Here is a 14,765-nt window from a genome sequence, read left to right on the forward strand (position 1 = left end):
GGCCTGTTCTAAAATTTGAATGCACATGCGTTGAATCCACAGGTCTTGCTGAATCATTAAACATAAATTTCTGACTCTGTATAAGCAAAAAAAAACCTTTAAATTATTGTCTGCTTGAATATCAGCCTAGTTCTACTTATCATTGTTGAGTCAGTTATTTGTTTGTGCTACTTTTTGAAGAAACAATCAGATTGTTTATTATTGGCAAGAGTGAATTTATGTGTTTGGTTACTTACTTAAGTGGGAGTACTGTGGAAGTTTTACAAAGACCTTGCATACATCTAACAGTATGAGAGAGGGATGATTCAGCAGGTTCTGAGGTAACTGTGAGGTAACAAAATGTTGTATCCCATCCAAAAGTTCTTTACAATTTTACATTCAGAAACATATTTAACCCACATCAAGTACTATGGCCATCACGCCTTTTTAACTGTTTACATAACTTGTGTCTTAAGTCATTCCATCATACAGAAAATAAAAACGGCACGTGGTTCGCTTTTGAATAACAAATTGGTAGAAATATGAGCCATTCATAACAACCTGAAAGGTTGGGCATGTAATATGCAAACTAATGGAAGCACGAGGTTGTGAGTAGAAGAGAAGTAGAAGGCCATAATGTCACAGAGCACATGGTGTCTATTATTGTGTAGACATTTATAAATAAGAACTTAATAAAGACGTGACATGCTTAGTTAAGAAAGCAGATGGAGTGATCTTAATCCAAAATTGGAAATTACATTTGTAGCTAAACCATTGTACACAAAAACTTCAAAAATGTGTGTGTGAGGCTGCATCAGTTAAGGGTGACTTGCACTTCTGGCCATGTGTAATAAACCAACTGTGGATTTTACATTTTATAGTAACACTTAAGCAAATGACCACAGACTCTCAGAATCAAGGTTTCAACAGGTTTTACTTCCAGCAAGGACTGAACCATACAACTTCTCTGCCTCCGTTTTAGGGAGTCGTCTTCTGAGTTACACAATGAGTCTTTCAAATGTGTTGGAATATCCCACTGCATGTGCAGTCACGCTGGACACCACATGGTCTTATTTTTATTAGCCCTTGACTCTGCTGTGACCTGCTTTTCAATTAGTTACAGGGTCAGTTTGTTTTTCATCAAGTCTTCTTACAAGTGCATCAGAGTGTCTAGGAAAAAAAGCAGCTTATAGTGAGTTAACTCTGGATGTTTGTGGGTTTCTGTCAAACTTGGAGAGAACAAAAGCAGAAAAACAGTAAAAGATGCAGACTGTGAAAGATTAGTTTATTTCATTAATAAAAAAAAAGTTTAAAGTCCATGGAGCTAAGTAGCATATATGACAAATGGATACCACAAAATAACATGGACAGTGAGAAATAAAATTCATTGTCTTACCAGTTATATTCTTTAAACTTAAAAAAAAACCCTTGGCACGGTCTGATGTCTGAGGTTGGCTGTGTCCTGTCGGGCTTCACCTTGGGGACTGGCAAAGGTGCCTGGGCAGACTAGATGCCAGCTACTCCCACCCAACGAGCAGGTACGGATGCAGGGATGAGTGATTCCTTACCCAGTAGGGCTGGGTATTGTCACTGATTTCTAGAATCGATTCAATTACGATTCACAAGGTCCCGATTCGATTTGAATCAGAGAAATTTTGCCTCAGACAGTCAGAAATATAAAATATCGAAATGTACTGATAAGTGATCAGAATTATAATATCTATAAAAAGAAAGATGACACTTCTCGGAGGGCGCTGCTCTTGCGGTGACCAGCAGGTTGTCTCTGTCTGTCAGTGTTTTAACTTATTTTATTTCATTATTTTATTTTTTTGACCCTGAGGAAATCCTATAGCATCAGCTTGTGCTTTGTGGAACTTCTTTTAACGAAGATGGGTTTTATATTTCGCATGGTTTTATTGGCAATCCTGACGGCTGTTTGGAGTCAGCTGTTTGCTACTCACAAACAGTTACATACTCACAGGAGTTTCTTCTGGATCTTCGTGGAAAGGCCCGTCTCTGGACTCTTTTTTCCCTCCAGTGTTTTCCAGCTCTGGATTATCCGGTAACCACAGGGGCACTTTTTGTTTTTAACAGAGTCAAAGCAAGGAAGTGGGGTAAGAAGGGAGGCCTACGTCAGCGATTGCGGAAGCAAATACGATACAATCGTATTCCTTTACCATCAATAACCCTCGCTAATGTGCAGTCTCTGAGGAGTAAATTGGATGAACTGCATTTGAATGTCTCACACTTACGTGACTACAGGGATACATGTTTAATGGCATTCACAGAGACTTGGCTCAAGGATTCTGACCCTGATTCTTCTCTGGAATTAAAGGGCTTCGGGTTTCCCATACGTTTGGATCTTGACTCCGGAGCTACACAGAAAACTCAAGGAGGAGGGGTGTGTTTGTATATAAATCAGAAATGGTGTAAAAACGTGACCGTTCGTAAACAAGTGTGTCTGCCTGACAGTGAGCTCCTCTCTGTGTCTTTGAGGCCGTTTTATTTGCCGAGGGAATTTTCACAGATCAACGTCACCGTCCTTTACATCCATCCTAAAGCGAATCCAAAGAATGCGACTGACACCATCTCCAACGTCATCCATTCACTGCAATCTCTCTCTCCTGAGGCCCCTAATATTAATATAAGACTCTGGATCTATGTTACAGTTCCGTAAAAGGTGCGTATACATCTGTGGCTGGCCCCGCCCTCGGATCCTCGGATCACAATACGGTGCATCTTCTGCCAGTTTACAAGACTGTGGTGAGAAGAGAGAAGGTGAGGAAACACCACATAAAGGTTTGGAGTGACGACGCCTCTTTAGCAGACACGTGACTGGACAGACGCCACATGCAATAAATTTGGACACACGTGGGTTTTGGCATTACAACGTCTTATTGGTTGAAGTGACGTGAACGTGGCATCGTTACTTTGAATCTATTGGCTAAAACGATTAAAAAGAGGTGTCAATCATGCAAATTGACCAAAAGAAACCAAAGTTACAGCCCCTCAGAATTTAAAGGGCCAGAGGCCAATGAAGTGCTCTATGCGCACGGCAGAAAAGGGCCACTAGCATGTAAATGTGTGGTTAATTCTTCAAAAATATATTTTAAAAAAAAGCATTTTTAGGCCTGTTAATAAAATTTATTAATTTCTGCTCTTTAATACCTAAAAAAATAAACTGGCATGGTGTCCAATTGTGTGCCAAAATTGGACATTTTTGTACAACGTCTGGATATTCATGTATTGACAGGGCTGTAGTTTTTCACTGTTTTACTTTAGAAACACAAATCTTTACACAGATTATGCTTATATGTTGGTTACTGGATTTCTGGAACCAAATATGAGCTGAGGCATGTTTTTAAAAGGGTTATATGCTAAAAATTACAAAAAAAAATTAGGCGAGAATAAAATCTACTTACTTTTTCTGTGTTCCAGTCTCAGTAACTTTGACACAGTAATATCTGCTTTAATATTTACACCTCTGATTAAATGTCCCAAGTGTTAGCTTCATTTTGATACCAAGATTGTAAGGACAGAGTTTGTAATTGCAGAGAAATAATCAATTTAATTTAGGCATTGCATTTTCGAGCAGGAAGCTCAGAAACCCCCTTGGGGCTTAAGAACCAGTTTAAACTTGATTTTAATCTCGTTGGTTGGATTTTAGACTTTTTAACTGTCAGATCTCAGTGTGTGAGAGTAAACGGCTGTTTTACCAAACAGCTGAACTCTTCTACTGGCTCACCACAAGGTTGTTGTCTCTCTCCTCTTCTGTATATTTTGTACACTAATGACTGTCGCAGTACACAGGCCAACAGGCATTTCATTAAATATGCAGATGACACAGTCATTGTAAGCCTCCTTCATGGTGAAGAGGATTCCCATGGGCCTGTTGTGGATGAGTTTGTTTCGTGGTGTCACGAGTCCTTCTTAATGATCAACACCTTGAAAACCAAGGACATGGTTATTGACTTCAGGAAGACATTCCCCCATCCTGCACTAACAGTGGTAAATGGTGCAGCCATTGAACTGGTGGACAGTTATAAGTATTTGGGGCTTGTTCTTGATAAGGCTCTGTCCTTTGAATCACATCTTGCTGCTACAGTGAAAAAGGTTCAACAAAGACTGTACTTTTTAAGGCGGTTGAGAGGTTTTAATGTTTCATCTGAAATGATGACTCTTTTTTATAAAATTTTTATTGAATCTGTTTTAACCTTCTGTATCATTGCCTGGTATGGTAATATGTCCTTGAGTAATAAGACCAGACTTAGCAACCTGGTTAAAGTGGCTGGTCAGATTTCAGGGAGGTCTCAGGTCCAGCTTGTGGACCTTTATAACAGGCAGGCGCTGAGGAAGGCAACCTCTGTCATGTTGTGTTCAGATCATCCTCTCTTTAATGATTTTCGACTGCTTCCATCAGGTCGTTGTTATAAAGTGCCTGCAGTGAAGACAAAGAGACATAGATTGTCTTTTGTACCTACTGCTATTATCATAGTTAATAACACTAAACCATAAGTGTTGTTGCCATTGCACATTGCACTTTTTTGATGATAAAATCTAGGTTGTTGTTCTCAGGCTTATATTATTCTTGTGTGTGTATGTGATGTGTTTGGTTGTCTGTTTGTTTTTTGTTTTTTTATGGACATACTGCAAACCAATTTCCCATTAGGGACAATAAAGTTACCATTGACCATTGACTTGTGAGACTTTATCAAAGGTGTGAGCATCACAGCAGATGCCTTTGAGTCAAAGTAACTGAGCATAAAACACAGAAAATCATGAAGGATATTTTCCTTGTCTGGCTTTTTATAGCAGATAACCACCTTAAAAATATTCTACAGATGCTGCTCCTGTGAAGTAGAGCAAAGTTAAAGAGGTTTAATGGGAGACACAGCAAAGCATTTTGCAATTTTGCATAATTTTAAAACGTTTAAAATTTCTTCAGTATTGGACAGGAGAAATGAGGCTTTCTTGCCGGAAGTCATTTAAATTAAAAAAAAAAAAAAAACAGCAGCCGACAGCGCTGTACATACAGTGGGATGCAAAAGTTTGGGCAACCTTGTTAATAGCCATTATTTTCCTGTATAAATCGTTGGCTGTTACAGTAAAAAATGTCAGTTAAATATATCATATAGGGGAGACACAGTGATATTTGAGAAGTGAAATGAAGTTTGTTGGATTTACAGAAAGTGTGCAATAATTGTCTAAACAAAATCAGGCAGGTGCATAAATTTGGGCACTGTTGCCATTTTATTGATTCCAAAACCTTTAGAACTAATTATTGGAACTCAAATTGGCTTGGTAAGCTCAGTGACCCCTGACCTACCTACATACACAGGTGAATCCAATAATAAGAAAGAGTATTTAAGGGGGTCAATTGTAAGTTTCCATCCTCTTTTAATTTTCTCTGAAGAGTAGCAACATGGGGGTCTCAAAACAACTCTCAAATGACCTGAAGACAAAGATTGTTCACTATCATGGTTTAGGGGAAGGATACAGAAAGCTGTCTCAGGGATTCAAGCTGTCTGTTTCCACAGTTAGGAACATATTGAGAAAATGGAAGACCACAGGCTCAGTTCAAGTTAAGGCTCGAAGTGACAGACCAAGAAAAATCTCAGATAGACAGAAGCGACAAGTGGTGAGAACAGTCAGAGTCAACCCACAGACCAGCACCAAAGACCTACAACATGATCTTGCAGCAGATGGAGTCACTGTGCATCGTTCAACCATTCGGCACTTCACTTCACACAAGGAGATGCTGTATGCAAGAGTGATGCAGAAGAAGCCTTTTCTCCGCCCACAGCACAAACAGAGCCACTTGAGTTATGCTAAAGCACATTTGGACAAGCCAGCTTCATTCTGGAATAAGGTGCTGTGGACTGATGAAACTAAAACTGAGTTATTTGGGCATAGCAAGGGGCGTTATGCATGGAGGAAAAAGAACACAGCATTCCAAGAAGAACTGCTCCCTACAGTAAAATATGGTGGTGGTGGTTCCATCATGCTGTGGGGCTGTGTGGCCAGTGCAGGGACTGGGAATCTTGTCAAAGTTGAGGGACACATGGATTCCAGTCAGTATCAGCAGATTCTGGAGACCAATGTCCAGGAATCAGTGACAAAACTGAAGTTGCGCCGGGGCTGGATCTTTCAAGAAGACAACGACCCGAAACACTGCTCAAAATCCACTAAAGCATTCATGCAGAGGAACAAGTACAACGTTCTGGAATGGCCATCTCAGTCCCCAGACCTGAATATTATTGAAAATCTGTGGTGTGAGTTAAAGAGAGCTGTCCATGCTCGGAAGCCATCAAACCTGAATGAACTAGATGTTTTGTAAAGAGGAGTGGTCCAAAATACCTTCAACCACAATCCAGACTCTCATTGGAAGCTACAGGAAGCATTTAGAGGCTGTAATTTCTGCAAAAAGCAGATCTACTAAATATTGATTTCATTTCTTTTTTTGTGGTGCCCAAATTTATGTACCTGCCTGATTTTGTTTAGACAATTATTGCACACTTTCTGTAAATCCAATAAACTTCATTTCACTTCTTAAATATCACTGTGTGTGTCTCCTATATGATATATTTAACTGACATTTTTTATCGTAACAACCAACGATTTATACAGGAAAGTAATGACTATTAACAAGGTTGCCCAAACTTTTGCATCCCACTGTAACGGTAGATTGGTGGGTAATAAGCAAGCGAATAATGCAGAAAACAGAGATTTGTCACAGGGAACTGTTCTTGAACTACATGGAGAGAGAGGGACAGCGAGAGAGCTGTGCATGAAGTATGAAGTGCGATTTTTATCGTGGTGGAAGGAAAACAGCAAAAGTAAGAGGGAATTCTATTTCTATGTGAAATGAAATGTGAAACATAGTTTGGATCTTCTTTTCCTGCTGGTTCAATCAATTTTGGTTGGAGAGTGATGAAACCTGCAGCTTCAGAATCTAGCGCAACAAAAGACATAAACACAGCCGATGCATCAAAATGAGTGAGCTTTCAGCCCCGATGGTGTGTCTGTGTCCGTGCCGTCGGGTGAGAAAGGCAACATTTCACTGATTCTGATGCGTCGGCGGCGCCGTGCTTTGTGTTTACGTCTTTCTGCAGAATCCGTGTACCTGCTGTCATTTACTATTTTAGCTGTTTGGTGGTTGTTGAAATTTTGTGAGGTTTAATCTGAGATTCTGGCGTTTCGGGCAAAATAAATCTATATTTAAAAATAGATTCAGGATTTTAATGAATTGATATCACGTTATCCAAACTAGAATCGATTTTAATCAGAAAATTGATAATCAAAACCCACCTTTATTAGCCAGCCTGGGAACTGAAGCAGGGACCAGCTGAACCTGGCCACCCTCACCCGAGGCACTGGTACGGGTGCAGGGGAAGGCTGGACCACAGCTGCCCTGGGAACAGGAACACGGAGAAGCAGAGGAGAAGGGTCCAAAAACAGTCTGTCCTTTTTCCAGCAGTAAAACAAAAACTGTGTGCATGAAAGGTAACCAGGTCAGTTAACTCAGAAGCACTCAGTTTTACACTTTTAGCTAACTTGGAAGCAAAGAATGTATTGTCTTTCACAGTATCTGGCTTCGGAACAGAAAAAGCCGTTGTATGTTCTGTTGACCCACAAAGTCACCTTATACATTGTCCAGTTCTGAAACGATCATTTTACCAGTGTTGCTGTCAGCTTCACAAAAAACAAAATCATTGAAAATCATTCTGCTCAGAAACACCAAGTCACAGGGAAGGTTAGGTTCTGAAACAAGAACCTGACCAAAACTGTCCGGCTCAGAAATGAAAAGGAGAACTGTCTTGGGAACCATGATCACTGTCCAAAATAACTGAGTTTCTCACAGCACAATGCATCTTGATGACCCCACCATTGGTTGAAGCAGGCAGAAGCATGGCATGAGCTGACATCAGGCAGGGCTGCGAAACACGCCAGTGGGCTGGGCCATGGCTGTAGAGAAAGATGCCGGGTGATGAGAAGGGAGTGCCTCATCAGGGGGTGTAGCCAGTGTTGCCAACTTAGCGACTTTGTCGCTATATTTAGCGAGTTTTCAGACCCCCTTAGCGACTTTTTTTCTAAAAAGCGACTAGCGACAAATCTGGCGACTTTTTCTGGTGTTATTGCAGACTTATTTATGACGACTTTTTGACGTGAAAGCATGTATCGCTCTTACTCTCAACAAGCAGCGGTGGTGCCGTGGGCACCTCGCCCGTGCCAAAGCGCTCCCAGGCGGAGGATAGTCCTCCCCCAGCTGCTTTCAGAGCAGGAGATGTTCACACCTATGCGTCCAAGCTGCAAATGAATCGCGCATGAGCAAAGCCGCTGCTCCCGCACTGACTGTAACACAGTCAGTTCTTCTTTTACTGTTATGTTGTTTTGTGGATCACAAGGTTTAAAACTACGTATTGTCTTTTAATGCCAAAATTCCAACCCTGCTCCTTTATCCGGGCTTGGACCGGCAAAAGTGACCCGAAATTGGCACTCTGGTGGAGTTACTTTGTGTGTGTGTGTGTGTGTGTGTGTGTGTGTTTATAATTGCTATAAGAAATTTAATTTGTAGTTCTAAATAAATTCTAACTGCATTTAGGACGTTTTTTACTCACTTTATGTCTCTTCCACGATGTTATTTCTCTCTCCAACAACGTAGGTTACAATTACATTAGCATGACCAATTATGCAAATTAGCCAATGACAGAAAAGCTTCACAGAAAAGCTATAACATAAAAACATAAATCAACCAAAAGCAAGTTTAAAAAGATGGGTTTTTAGCGATTTTTTTAAATGAAACCACTGAGTCCACAGATCTCAGGCTCAAAGGAAGGGAGTTCCAGAATCTGGGGGCTACAGTTAAAAATTCTCTATCGCCGTTTGTTTTCAGCCTAGTATGATAGACGACAAGCAAGCCCTGATCACATGACATCAGGGACCTGCTGGAGATGTAAGGATGTAAAAGATCTCTGATATAGGCTGGTGCTTGTCCATGCAGAGCCCTGAATGTCAAAGTCAAAATCTTAAAGTGGATTCTGAATTTTATGGGGAGCCAGTGCAACTGGATCAGCAGAGGTTTAACGTGAGAGTATTTAGAAGACTTGGTCAGAAGCTTTGCAGCAGCATTCTGAACAACTTGCACATGATCCAGAACAAAGAATTACAATAATCCAAATGAGATGAGACAAATGCATGGATGACCATTTCTAATTCTGAGCGTGATACAATGGGACTCAGCAATATTTCTTAAATGCTTAACCAGGGAAAACCCAAGATACATCCTTGTAACTGGCAAGTCACTTCCCTTCTACAGTGGAACCCCGGCTTATGAAGACCCCATTTAATGAAAAATTCAAGTCACGAAGGCACTTAACGGCAATATTTCTGCCCGTGGTACGGCAAAATGACCGCGTAACAAAATCCACTGGCTGAGCCCAGAATGCCCACAATGCCTTCCGAATCATGTGATAACCCCTTGGCTTTCGTATTTGCGTTTCGCTGTTCCACGTGAAAGACATATTGTTGTTGCAGTGCACTATTTCGTGTGCTTTTCGTTTTACAATTAGCCTATCGTTCATTCATAATGGGGCCGAAAAAACTTTCTGCAAGTGATTCAAGTGAAAAGAAGTAGCGTAAAGTGCTCTCAATAGAAACAAAGAGAGAAATTATTGATAAATATGAGCGAGGTCCTCCTCCACCAAGAACTTCATCTTCAGCCAGCACCGCCTCACTCAAAAGGTGATGGAAAAAGGTGCTTCGACTTACGAAAATTTTGACTTACGAAAGACCCTCTGGAACGAATTTATTTTGTAAGTCAGGGTTCCACTGTATCTTTCGTCATGGGGAGCTCCAACCACTCGGTTCACAGTGACTCCACATACGTATTATTTCCTCTCAGAGTGGCTGAATGCTGCTGGGTCCATTATGGTCGGATTGTACTGTCAAGGTCTGATGCTGCAGACTGAGTGGAATAGCGGTGTAAACCCAATTGGAAATGCACAAGAGGCAGGACTGAACAAAAAGCAAGCCTTTATTGTGGCCAAAAACAAATATAAATATAAACGATAACATAACCTGGGAGAGAACTAGCAAAACCCTAAACTGGGAGAAACTCAATTCATGACGAACAATCCAAAAATAAACAAAGGGAGACACAGGACTAAAATACATGGAAGGGTAACAAGGAAGTTGAAACACATGGGGAACACAGCTGATAAGAGACTGTCACAGTAAAACAAGAAACAATGGAATGCAAGACTGACACGTGAGCTTGACACAGGAGTGAAAAAAAGGCAGGGAGCGAGGGAGCACAAGAGAGAGAGGGGACAAGAAAGACATGACGGGCAGGGGAACATGGATAAACATGATAGACGGGGTGAACATTGAATGAAACAAACTGGAGAGGAAACAAGACACACACACAAACCCACAAAAACACAGACATGGAGAGAGACGCAGAGGCAAAGACACAGAGGGAGCCTAAGTGGGCAAGAAACCAAAGAGGAAATATAAGGAACTCAAAACAGATTAAACTTAAGACTCCTAATGAACCTAAAGTATAAACCACAATATAAAATGATACTAAACCACATCCATCCATTCGCTTCTCCTTTTCAGGGTCGCAGGAGCCTATCCCAGCTGTCAGGTCAAGACAGACAACCATTTGCGCTCACATTCACAAGTATGGGCAATTTGGACTGATAAATTATCCTATCCCCACTAACTGCATGTCTTTGGACAGTGAGAGAAAGCCAGAGTACCCGGGGAGAATGCATGCAAACACAGGAAGAACATGCAAACTCCACACAGAAAGACCCTGGCCTGATGGTGGAATTGAACTCAGGACTTTCTTGCTGTGCGGCAACAGTGCTAACCACCGTGCCACACACCAAAACACAAGAACTCAAAAACACTGGGTAAAAATGACCCAGAACCATGACACCCCTGATTCTAGAGTTTAGTGTTTTAAGTCATCTATTGAAAAAACATGTGTAAAAACGTTCTCCCAGCAGCATTACTGAAGTCACGCTTTAACTTACTGTTGATGCTTCACATAACGATCGTTATGTGACTGAACTCAAAATCTTTTGAGCTACATATTTATGAAGAAGGCATTTATTTCAGTGTATAAACTACTCCTCTTGCAAAAGAAAAAGAAAAAAAAGAGCTGATTGGAAAATCATTCAAAAACTGAGCACACACGCTCACATACAAGCACACACAGTATCGCACACACACATATGGAAAGAGAGAGCGAGAGAGAGCTCATTGATAAAAGGGTATTGTACCATTTAAAGACACATCTTAATGTGTTGCAGGGAAGGCGGATGCAGCTGTGCGGCATTGTAATCACGCCTAGCCAGCTTAAGAGCGGTGTAGGGTCCTGTTGTGTTATTGCTGTTGATATGTGTGGCTGGCAGCTAGGGAGCTGCAGCCATGGAAAAGTGTGTGAGCAGTAAATAAAGTAAAATGTTCCTGTACGCAGAAAAGTGGTTGAGTTATGCCTCATTCCTCCCACAGTGGTGCTGAAAACCCAGGAAGCAGCATGGCCAAACCGTGATCGGGCCAACCACATGAGGAGCTGGCCCGAATGGTGGCCAAGCTGGTGGGTGAGCTGGCGGCCACACATTGGGAGCAGTCAGTTGTGTCACACCACCAGTGGAAAGAACTCTGGGACTGGATCGAGCATGGCACGCAAAGGATTGCAAACCTGTTGGCTCGGATCCGGTCCTGGCTGACACCACCACCATCACCCACCTGCCGGAGGTGGATGAGCGGCGCAAGGGGCTGCTGGGCACACCACCAGCTCACCCACCTGCTCAGCCTGAGCTGGAGGTCAGTGCACAGCGAACACAGGAGGAACCTGCCACGCTGGTGCGTGAAGGGATGCTCCTGCCGGAGTGAGTGATTGGAGAGTGGCTGGCAGCGAGCAGTGAGTGACTGAAGAGGAGCGAGTGTTTTCCCCCTGTCCTCCCCACCTTGGATCCCCTGGAGCCCATACCCCTGTCACCGTTGTATATAGCACTATTCCCTGCACTGTCTATACATACACCTGGTGAAACGTGTAATAAATCCCACAGTGTTCTTCTCAAGTTGGAGAGTTCTGCGTGTGAGTCCTCAGTGAACCGGGACACTGGCACATTTTTTCTACATGTTTGAACAGACTCTTTGTGCTTTGACATGTTTTAACTCTGTGAGACATCAGCAGCCCTGTTAAACAAGCTGAAGCGTGCAGTTATTTCAGATATCATGAAGCTGACATTCCTCAAAACTACAGTATGACTACTTTTTATTACAATAAAAAGGATGGAAAGCACAGGGGGGCAATCTTATTACAAAGCTGCACTTTCTGAGACATTTCAATATGTTTTTAGACACTTTATCATCAAATGTTTAAGATTTTAGAGCCACAGAACTGATCCATTTTAATGCTTTGAATAAGAAGCATGTCTCACATCACTTTAGTCCATTAATAAAATTCAGACTTTTTCATGTACGTGTATGCACAAACCAAAAAAATAAAAACAAAATATGTTTCTCAAAATGAAGTAAGTTTTAGTTTCAGTCTCCAGGTTATGCATACTGAGTGTTGAGTGGACCCAAACACAGACACAACTAGGGTTTAAATTAAAATGAGTTGTTTCTTGGCTGATTGCAGTAAAATCTAGAAAGATAAAAAAACATAGTCCAGAAGGGGTAACTGAGAACCACATCAGAACTATAGAAACACTGGGACAAATCAAATTCATTGTAATCGTTAGTCTGCTTGTGTATCAATTCTGCTAATTGGTTCTTGCACTTGGGCTACAATCTGCTGATTTCAGTTGTCATCAGGAAATTCAGATGGCAGGTTACAGAAGAATATGGACATTACTTTTATTTTTTTGCACAAAAGGATGAGAGCATAATGCTAAATTGCATCCAGAACAGAAACAACTGTGTTATGCTGCCAACACAACTTCGGCTCTTTCCAAGCACCTGCACAGCCAGCATGCTAACACAAAGCTAGTCAAAAACCCGGAGTGACACTAAAGCTGAGTGAATGCCGACCTCAGCCCAGAATTGTGGTTAAGTGAGCCGTCATTTGTGAGCTGCGGTGAAGCCAGCCACTGCTGAACTTCAGGTAACAAACAGATGAGCAATCAGTCTGCAGCCTCCATTTCTACCTGCTCATGTTTCTACTGTAGAATTACTTTAAAGTCTTTTTGTACTGGTTTTTATCTTTGTTTTGTGTTGTTGGCTTTGTGCTCATACCGAAATATCAAGAAAAGGATTAATTTCACCTTAGAGTATTCTTATCAATTCCCAAGGGAACAGAGAGAAAAAGAGGAGACATTGACTGTATATACACAGAAGGGCAATGTGGAGAAGAGGAGAACTAAACCACAGAAGATGAGATAAGGAAGCAAAAGTAAAAGCAAAGCACAAGAGGATTTCAAACTTTTATAACTTTTAAAGTGAAACTGGAAGTTAGATAACTTAATGGAGAAAACACATATATATGAAACTATGTGATATGGGAGGACTGACACAGTGTAATTCAATCCTCAAAAAGCAGAGGGGGAGGGACAAGGAGGGACAAGCAGAAAGTCCCTCAAACTGGCAGTTATTACTCAACCTGAGAAGCAATGAGGAAACTGTCATTCATCTGTTTATCACTTAATAAGAGCTCAACATTCAGGTCACAGTAACTGAACTGGATCTCATCCAATGAATTTTCTTTTTGTTTTCTTTTTCAGTGAGCTGTTCATTTTTTGCTATTCAAACTTTCTACTATATGTCCCAGTCACTGGCCCTCTGCAGACTCTATGAATGGTCATATTTAGATTACTTTCAAATACAAAGAGTAAACAGTGTGACTATACAGTATATGCTGAGCTTTCTGTTGAGCTCAACACATGTCTGCAAGGCCTCTAACCTGAAAATAGAAAGTTTTCTGCAATTTTAAAGTGGAAATATATATTTTCACATTTTCTTTGCATTTTAATCATTTTACATGGACAAAAATCAGCACACATGAGACCACATGGATCTTTAGAGGCAGAAAAATAACATGAAATGGATGTAAAATGTCCAGAGATTAAAACAAGATTTCTGTTAGCACGATGCTCACGTTCCTCACAAGTACAGTATGAATCACAGGGAAAGGACTCAAAGAGCACCGAGACTTCCTAACACAAAGCTGCACTTTTTAGGACGCTGCAGGATTTTTTTTTTAGGGCACTTTTGGTCACACAAACACACAAACTACATAGAAACCTCATGTTGTCTACATTCATCTTTAAAACAAAATCAGTCAGAAAACAACATGAACCTGAATTTGAATAAGAAACTTTGTTTAATGTTAAATTTGAACGTTATCCATTTAAATAAATTGACAAAAAAAAAAAGCAAGTGGATCACAAACCAACCAAAAAGTCAGAATATGCTGCATAAAATCAAATACGTCTGTTAGGAAATACAGGTTAAATATAATCTGTTTAAATTCATGACTATAAGTAGCCAAAATCTCAGTATTTCAATCTCTGTGGCTGTTTTCCTCTGAATAGCTTTAGTGATTCAGTTTCTCTCACAGTGAGTTGTTAAACGGTTGTGAACGTCTTATATTCGCTCCACTTATCAACTCTTTCCTGTCACATGCACATGTCAGTGTGCGTAAGAATGTTCTTTGTTGTGAGGGTACGTTTTACAGCCTTTATCAGATCCATCTGTGCAAAAACCTCGACAGCTCATCTCTTTGCAGGATAAAGGCACAGTGGTGGATTCATTACACTTCGCTCTTT

The sequence above is a fragment of the Oreochromis aureus genome, linkage group 23, assembly GCF_013358895.1.
Source record: "Oreochromis aureus strain Israel breed Guangdong linkage group 23, ZZ_aureus, whole genome shotgun sequence".
NCBI classification, from domain to species: Eukaryota; Metazoa; Chordata; class Actinopteri; order Cichliformes; family Cichlidae; genus Oreochromis; species Oreochromis aureus.